We start from the raw sequence: 9,548 nt of genomic DNA on the forward strand, positions 1-9,548 counted from the left end.
TGATAATCATTATCACCCTGTCAAAGTGATGGTCCGCTGTACATTACTTAGAGCTCCATCTTGGTTTCGTGCCCTCTCGATGGAATGCAATATTCATTGGCCACGGAACCTTAGCAGAGGCTGGATAAGCATCATCAGGTCATAGTCATACACCCAATCCTGAATATTTTATCAGCCAATCAGAATCACGTTTTCAATTGCAGGTCATAGCCATACACCAAACCCTGAATATTTTATCAGCCAATCCGAATCAAGTTTTCAATTGCAGTGCATCCTGACCCATACACCTGCAGTGTAGAGTGACTCATCTCACGACGAGCATCTTGGATGACTCAGAGACGCTGATTGTCTGCCGGTGAAGGTCTGATGTAAAGCGATCCTGCAGCTGAACCAAAGTTTTCAGAGTCTCCTAAGGGATTGTGGCTTCTGGGGTGGGTTGAGAGCCTGACATTCTATAACTGTGTCAGTGCTGTTTACAGTCATAGACTTTTCTCACGTCATTGGGTGCGTGACGTGTTTTTTTATCATGAAAATTTGTTTGATTTTTTTTGATCTATACAATTATTATTTTTTTTACTAACTCTGTTCTACATCTTTATCCAGTAGAACTTGCATGACATACATGAGCTCAGACACTCCAAACGTGAAGCACAGTGGACTAGTGAGCTGAAACTGAAGTCAACCGTGATTACTCATTAATGCCGTTTTTGTTAAGCTACACCACTTAAACTTCAGCTCCGCGGTTTTAAAATGGACAGACTTGTCTGTGCCTGTCAGTGACCCAGAACAGGATAGGCCTTTGGGCCTCATGCCTACAAGGAGACATTTGTCCCAAGCTGTTGAAATGACATCAGCCAGGAGCTCACCAGAGACGAGAGCAGTTCCAGGTACACCTGCGTGCTCTGCCCATGCTGGGGTTGCCCGACTGTTGGCAGGTGAACAGACACTGATCCACATGCATCTTTGAATAGCCTGACAAGAGAAGATGGAGCTCTCTTGATTTCAATTACAACTAGAACTAAATACAGCAGATCACTTGGTCATGCAAAAGTGGGTCAATTAACATAAATTTGTAAGCAGATAGATAGTTCTGTGTTGTTGTACGTACTGAGCATAACAGTCCATTAATGATGCACATAATTCTAAAATCAATTTCCAATTTTACAATTTCAAATTATGTTCTGTCATTTCGTAAGAGATACAACATTATTCAGTGTAAATTTCTCACATCATTTCCATGTGTGCTTATAAATCAATGAAACAATATCAATCGTCAATAAATGCTATGCACATGTTTATGGTAATTGTGTCTTGTACATATTAACTTAACATCTCTATCTTGCCATCCACTTCAATTTCAGACTAGTTCCCAGTGAGGAAATGATGACTGATGATTTATGAAGCCCAAAGAGGGCTCCATTAGAATACAGCCATTTTATTCAAAGCAATCTGTCTTCAACTAATCAAATGCTTTGTCATGTCTTTTCAAATGTTCCATTCAACATTATTGTTATGAATGATCATGGGTTTGGCATTCAACCTAAAAGTAGGAAATAACGTGATAGGGTCCATTTGTAACGTCACACCTAAATATCATCGCAGTGAGATATTGAAATCTCTAGAAAAATAAAATAACATTGAATAAGGATTGTATCATTCCTTTATGAATTAATTGTGACAAAGGCCTGCTTCTTGGGTCTGGTAGAAAGATTTGTGACTGAGACAGGTTGTTGGCTCAGTTCTACAGCATTTAGATCTGGAAACTACAGTAGGCCTATAGCTCTGCAGAGAGCAACATGTTTTAGAGGGCAGCTCTAAATGCTTGTTTTGCCATTGTGTGACCCACTTCAGAAGTTCTGGCAGGAAATCTGTTATGACCACAAATCAAGGACAAGAGAAAGACACAAGTCTTACTGTCTGGGCCGCAGGCTCCACTCCACTGCCCTCCTCTAGTCTAGCAGGAGTCTACATCTACTCCACAGCCTTCTAGTCTAGCAGGAGTCTACATCTACTCCACTGCCCTCCTCTATCTAGCAGGAGTCTACATCTACTCCAATGCCCTCCTCTATAGCAGGAGTCCACATCTACTCCACTGCCCTCCTCTATAGCAGGAGTCTACATCTACTTGCTTCTTGCTTGATTGTGGACAATGTGGCCTAACTCCAAAAACTCCTCAGAGGCTGTTATTCTTTTATTGAACTGTTATCTAATCTATCCTTTACAGAATTAAATGTGCTCCTTCCTGCCTAACAGGTCCCTCTGGTAGAATAAATGTTATTGTTTACCTTTAAAGGTTCTTTGAGGAATTGTCTTTTTTAGTTATTTTAGTTGACCTCTGAATGGAGTGTGTGGCAACATCATTTTGTCATTATTTTGGAATGAGTCTCCCTGTTGTTTGTCTTTCCTGAGTGGACAAAGCCTTTAATCCACACTGAGCCCACTGAGGAAACTGCCTCATCAATGATTTACTGTCTAGGAGGCTGGCACCCAAGGTCAATCAGCGGCGCATGAATCAATGGCTAATGACACTATTAGCTCATCAACCTTGACAATTCCTCCGACCGGCCCGCTTCAACCCGCATTGTCTGGACTCATTTGGGAGATTCAGGACCTCTTGTCTGTTTTCATCAGCGCGAAGTCAGTGAATTTCTTGCATTCATAAATGAGATGAATGGGAGTGCTTGACTAAAATCTTACGACATACTAAAAACAGAAAGTCATTTTACCATATTCAGGTGTATCATTTATTTGTCATATTTCAATCAAAACATCCCACAGTATGTGTGAACCAGCTCCAGTGGCTGGCTGGCTAGGCTATTTGCTTTCATGTTGCACTTATTACCTCTGTGAAGCAATGGCCTGACAGATGTCTAAATTCCCTGTTTTAGCATATGGCCTCCATCTCCACATGAACATTGGGACACACAGCCCCGAAATGCCTCATTTGACACCAGGAACATGCATGAGTTGAATACACTTAGCTGGGTGTTGATGGGCCAGCCTGGTGTTAACGATTCTGTGACAGAAATAGCCTCTGTGTGTGTGAGCCGCAGCCAGGCGTCTGTATGGGTATCAGTTTGAACAAATCTCATCTGCTCATTACGAGCCCATCATTTAAGGCCCGGAACAAATTTCAGCCTCTCTGGCGATTAGTGAAGGTTTATGAATTGGAGCGTCCAGAGAGAGGATTGGAGGTGGAAGAAGGGATCAACGTAACGCTGCACTGGCTACAGTGATGGATCAATGTTAGTGGAGTCTAAAGACAGGTGTACGCTATTGGTCAAGAGCAGTGAATACATGTACGATGTAGCATCTATCTTTCAAGTAGAATCTTTGCCAAAGCTCCAGTTCCTTATATTCATACTGGGAGCTGTATGTATGCTGCACGAAACTCCTAAACGAATATGATATAAAAAGTAAATGTCACCCAATTAAAAGTAAACTTTATCAGCATACACTTTACCATATCTGCTTTGACTATGTATTGACAATACTTTAACAGGAAAACAACAACAACATTGTTTACCTGATATATGCAAACTCTGGCAAAAATACTAAATATGGAATTCAATAATTCTCTTTTTTCATCACATTCTTATTTTACCACATTTGTTCAACTTAGTACAAACACATTATTCCCGAATGATCTTCAGGCAAACACAAAAACAACCCTCCAGAAAACTATTATGGGCCCACCAACCAACTCTACCATGCAATTTTCAACAATGTTACTGTGCCCCAAACATGCTATTGAAATATTCTGATATTCATTTATGTGAGCCAAACGAGAGATGAGAGCAGGTCTTTTTCTCTGCAGGCAAAAAGTAATGTTGGGCATTTTTCATAATCCACTTCTCTGCCAGACACTTTGGGGTTGGCTGCTGCGTCATTGTAAACAGCATGAGAGTAATGATCAATATGAATCTATGTCAGAGCCTTCATTACGGCTATACCGCAGTGGACAGCACACTCGCAGGCACAGATTTCATTCTGCACTGTAAGCGACTTCCCTCTATCTCCCTCTTTCTCTATCTGTCTTTAAACGTATCTCTCTCTCTCCTTTTCTCTCTGCTGGTCAGTCTCTCTCTCTCTCTCTCGTGTGTCCTCTCTGTTCTCTCGCTCCTATATTTTTCCTGGCTGCCCCTGTGAATCATAGAAATGTGGAGAGGGGATAGTGCGGTCTCGGCACGCGCTGGCACTTTAAATAATGGGAGCTCATCAGCATTTAATTCATTAGCTCCCTGCAATTATCCGCCGAAGCGCATTACTTCCTGCGTGGGCTGTCTGGGATCACGTGGAGACCCCGGAGTGCACTGAGGCCTGGTGGATTCATCACACAGGACCGTAATTGCCCCTAATTATCTCAGGGCCCTGTTTAGGAAAAAGGGATGACATCACCCCCCCCCACAAGAAAATCAGGGATTCACCTTCACTGAGGCTGACTGAGGAACTCCAGGAAGTCTACATGTGGCGCATTACTGGGCTAGAAGCACTCAGTGGTGTATGAAGTGCTGCAGCAATCACTGTCAAAGATGTTGATAAAAAAAAATGATATATGGAAATGTGAAAAGCAATACTGCATATCCTGCATGTATGTTCAGTCATTAACTGGAATTTGCAAGTGCGCAGGTTATTGAAGCGTTCACTTAGGTGTCAAGGTTCTGGGGAATGTGTTGGGAAACGTCTCATGTTCTTGTTTCACCCATTGTAAGAAAAAAAAAAGAGCCACGGTCAGTTTCCTTTGATCTACGGCTAGGCCTGTGTGAACCTGGTCCAGACAACTGATTTCACAATGGAAATAAAGACAGTGTCAATAAAAAGCCAAGCATTATTAAATGTCCATCCAGCTCTATCCATGGCCTCTGAGCCCTGGTCTGCAGTTCACACATGAGCTCAGGCCTCCCTGAGCTGCCCATTAATCCCCCTGTCAACACCTCCTCTCAGGCCAAGCAACATGCAGATTGCATGTATCACCATCCTGACAACCTGTCCATCATCCAGCACAGCAGAGCAGAGCCAGCCAGCCAGCAGCCAGAGCAGCACCAGGCCGTCCTCACCGGGGGGTGTGCCTGCAAAGCAGCCTGTACACAGTATCCTCCTCGGTGTGCTTGGGGCTTTGCACACCACTCAACCAGCACGCTCACGCCTGGAAACGGCTTCATTATTCAATCATTACTCAGTGCTGTCTTCATTACTTCAGTTGTGCCGCCGTGCTACTGTGTCAGTCCCTCATCAGCTGCCGTGTACACGGTGACAGATAGAGCTTGGGTGTCTCCCCAGAGGACGGCAGGCCTCTCTCACCCCCGTGGATCCGCCCGTTCCAAATGCCAGTCGGCGGGCATCGCACCACCGGGGACAAACGCGAGAGGACTCCTCACTCATAGCCTCGGGACTGGTCAGGCCCTGGGCCCATCTGAGAGCTGGTTCATTGGCTCATTCCTACACTGCCTGGCACAGGAACGGAAGCAGACACAGCACAGTTCAATTCACTTTAATATCATTAATTTGCACGGGTGGTAGAGTTGCTGTGGCTTGGACACAGGCAGGAGACATGGGACTGTGGCTCTCAAGGTTGAACGGTTCAACTCCCTGCTCAGGGATTACAGATGTACCTTAGTGGGAGCCAGTTAACCTGGATTTTATCCTGCTCGGAAAACGCACGGTGAAATGTAGCTCCCTCAGGATGGAAGGCCTTTCGAGCTGCCCTGAATAAGCAGCGACTGCTTAGTGTGCAGACGAAGCTAGCATGCTGTAGGGTCCACAAAGTCATTTACACAAGCAGCAAGACAGCCACAAGCACACACATGCAGATTTCTTGGCAAGCATAATTCTGACCCTTTGATCTAAAGAAAATAAAGTCTACATCTTCTCCCACAATGTATTTTTCCATACACAATTAAAGCGTATAACGCCCATAACCATTCCGGAGTCCTATTCATCACATAAATGCCCATTCATCATAATTCAACACCTGAGTGCTAAGCTAATCTTTCTTTACAGTGTGTGTCTAGGAGGATTCCCCTCCTTCTATCAATACAAGTTGTGGCGATCCCTTCATTGGTAGATGCGCCGGTATTGATCCTGTGCTTTGCGCTGCTAATTGGTGGAGTGAGCTCGGCGCTGCAGTGTTACAGGCTGCAGGCCCACAGCAAGTGGCTGTCACAGGGAGAGGGATGGTGCGGCGGGCTGCTGGCATTTGCAGCGGCTCTGCAGGAGATAACGAGCGGCGGTGGCGAGAGGCACGCGCTCGCCCCTTTGGTGCGCCTCGGCATTTGCGCAGCGCCCGGTCTCATTCATCACCCCACGCTGGCACCGCCAGCCTCACCGCGCCGCACCGCGCCGCGCCACACCGCACGTGGAACGAGTGTGCTTGGGCGTCTCAGAGAACACTCCTGTTTGAATTGCAGACGTGGCTTAAATGTCATGTTTGACATCGCATCGCAACTTTGTTGGACAAGCGCCATTGATGTGGGTAGATGTAATGTCAAGCAATACAATACAGTGTCCTTTCGCTGTGAAATGCATCGGTAGTTATTTATTTATTTACTTCTGTGTTGAATTGTCCTCTCTGCTACCTTTTCACCTTTCTTGTTTCCATTGTCAGCATTTGCGGTCTGCTGTGTTGTATTGTGTTCTGAAGCGGCATGCACATCCCAAATAGAAAATAGCTATACGGTAGCCATCTGGAAAAGGCCTGTGTGACTCATGGTTCCTAGACACAACACCCTTCTCATCTGAAGTGACCATCTTCCCCCAACACAGCCTTCTTCTCGTCTGAAGTGATCACATCTGTGGCGCTGGCCTGGCCACAAGTGACCATGGCACGTTACATAAGCCTGCACACATGGACGCCTGTGGAACCTCTGTGGTGTAGGGCAGCGGACACTGCTCCTCTGTCCTCACCCCCATGGCTGCGTGAGCCACGTGGAACACACTCTCTCTCTCTCTCTCTCTCTCTCTCTCGCTTGCTCGCTCTCTCTCCCCTATCGGGACCACAGGGCCCTGTTTAAGCTGTCAGAGCATGCCCAGCGTTTGACGTATTAGGGAATCATCTGTAATCGTTCCCTTCTGTGAATCTATTACCATTTGGTAATTAATCCTTTGTGGCATGTCACAGTGGTGGATGCCGGATGCCTACTGTCTGCTTTCAAAGCTAGGAGTGAGAAATGGCAGATTTGTCTCTGACAGACAGTTGACAGTTCTGACAGATGCCACAACACATGATGACCTCTCCTGGGATCATACACTTGCTTGCAAAGGGGTTTCTGATCCCTAAAGCCCCTAGTGACTGAGGACCTTTCTTTAAGTGGTTTGGCAGAGAATGCTGTACATACAAAACGCCCCTTAGCTCATCAAAGCAGAGTACTAAAGTCACTGAAATCTCTGACTAAATGAACACTAATAAACAACAAAATCCATATGGTATGACAAATGACCTTTAGATAATAGTGAAGCATTAAACATATTTAAAAAAAATAAAATAATGCATTACCCATCTAGGGTTCCTTACCTTATGCCTACTCTGAATTATAAACCTGTTATCTTATGGATTTACAGTACAAAGTACTATATGAATTTGGTGGATAAAGCATAAAAAGGAAGACATATTCTTGCAGAAAGCATTGCATGAGTTCACTTGGAGTTTAATGAATAAGTCACCGATGGCACTCTGAATTACTACAGGAGACTGCTGTGCTTTCTAGGCTTATGGATCTGAGCTCTCTCCATAGTTCTAACAACCACCATAAATTGGAAATGTTTTGAATAATACTGTAGGGTGAAGGCCCTTTAATTCATGAAGAAGTCTCCCATCAGGACCACAGCCGCACTCTCACATATACGGGCCTGATGGAAGTGTGGTGGCACTGGCTGGTAGCAACTGCCATATTGCTGACGGATGTTGCAGCTGGGCACTCAGGAGAATGAATTTTATGGCTCAGGTATAGCGGAGATAAATTACTTTCAACTTTTCACCCAGAGGAAATTGCTAGACAGTTTATTTTACTTTCGAAACCGCTATTCTGCATTCAAATCGAGAATGAAGACCAAAGGGAGAGCTTTCGGAATTGGACTGTTTGCTTTTGTAAAAGTGTAGCACTCTGTAATGGTATTCAAAAGGTGAGCAGAGGACATAAATCCTTTAAATCCTAGTATATTCTATATGTACGACATGCATTTCCAAGTGTTGCATAACCATGTGCATATTCTGTATGTTATTGTGTATGTGTGTATGTCTGTGTGTGTGTGTGTGTGTGTGTGTGTGGTTTTGTGGCAACACACGGTGTCCCCTGTCTGCTGGTAAACCTCTTCATAAGTCATTGGAATGGGTTATGGGACCCAGCCACATCTGTCCTGGCCATGTGACCATCTTCCATAAAGGGAATGAGCTGCATCCTGATTGATCAGGCCTCGCATCCGCTTAATTGGAGTGGACAGACAAGCCCAGGCATGTCACTCATGATATACACATGATATGCTTGCCCCTCTCCTCTCGCCATCCGTCTCCTTCTGGGCCTGTCCTCGCTCTATCACTGCTAAGCTCTCCCAAAAAACTGGTTACGCAACATTAGCAGAGGCAGCGGGACATGTATCATCTCCTTTCATCATTACACTAATAACTTCCAAACACAGAGCTAACAGCTGGTGCTAATATCAGTCCAAATGTTCCCACCTCCCTTCCTACCTTGCATCATTACCCAAGGTCATCAGCCTGGACATATTACATGGCATTTGGAGCATTTCCCCCTATCTCCTTATGTAATTACTCCTTTATTCATGACCTTTTCCTAAAATATGCTCGCTATGTAATTTAATCATCTGGTCGGCGAAGGGAGCTGGAAGGACGTCCAGTATGGGTCCACCTTTTCCCACCGAACGAGCACACCAGCACTCAAGCACATGACTGACACCTTAATTTAAAAGTGACCCTTAAGAATGGGATATGGACCCATCAATCAGGACTGCAGAAGGAGAGATAGAGAGAGAGAGAGAGAGAGAGAGAGAGAGAGAAAGTCAGTGGCAGAATGAAAGAGCTGTGCTATGTATATGCGTCATGGGGCCATTTCGCTGTGAACCCAACCATCAGTGATTCCTCTCAGTAATAAGGCTTGTAGATTTGAACATTGAATTGACAAATGTTGAGGTCAGAAAGGCTTGCTGGAATATTCCGGATTGTCCCATGCATCCTGTGGAATGGTGCCCTGCTTTGTCACAGTCTATGGCATGCCACTGACAGTAACAATAAACACAGCTATCTATAAGAACAGAGCAGGAGGAGGAAACAAGTCCAAATAAGGCAGCTGGATCTGTCTCCTGGCCTTTGCATTATGAGTGGCCAGCACAAGTGCCACTGAAGCATACATTAGTCATATGTGGGTGTATGCTCATATCTGTGCAGTCACCGTCTATAATGTATGGCTCTGTTTGCCGCCAAAAGAGGCACACTTGGCCTTAAGCAACTGCTGCATTTTTCATACAGCTCGTTCGCTTTGTTTAACAACACAATCATCCAGAATGTCTAGAATAGCAAGCCACTGTAACCTGAAACA

Source organism: Sardina pilchardus, chromosome 14, assembly GCF_963854185.1.
Source record: "Sardina pilchardus chromosome 14, fSarPil1.1, whole genome shotgun sequence".
NCBI classification, from domain to species: Eukaryota; Metazoa; Chordata; class Actinopteri; order Clupeiformes; family Clupeidae; genus Sardina; species Sardina pilchardus.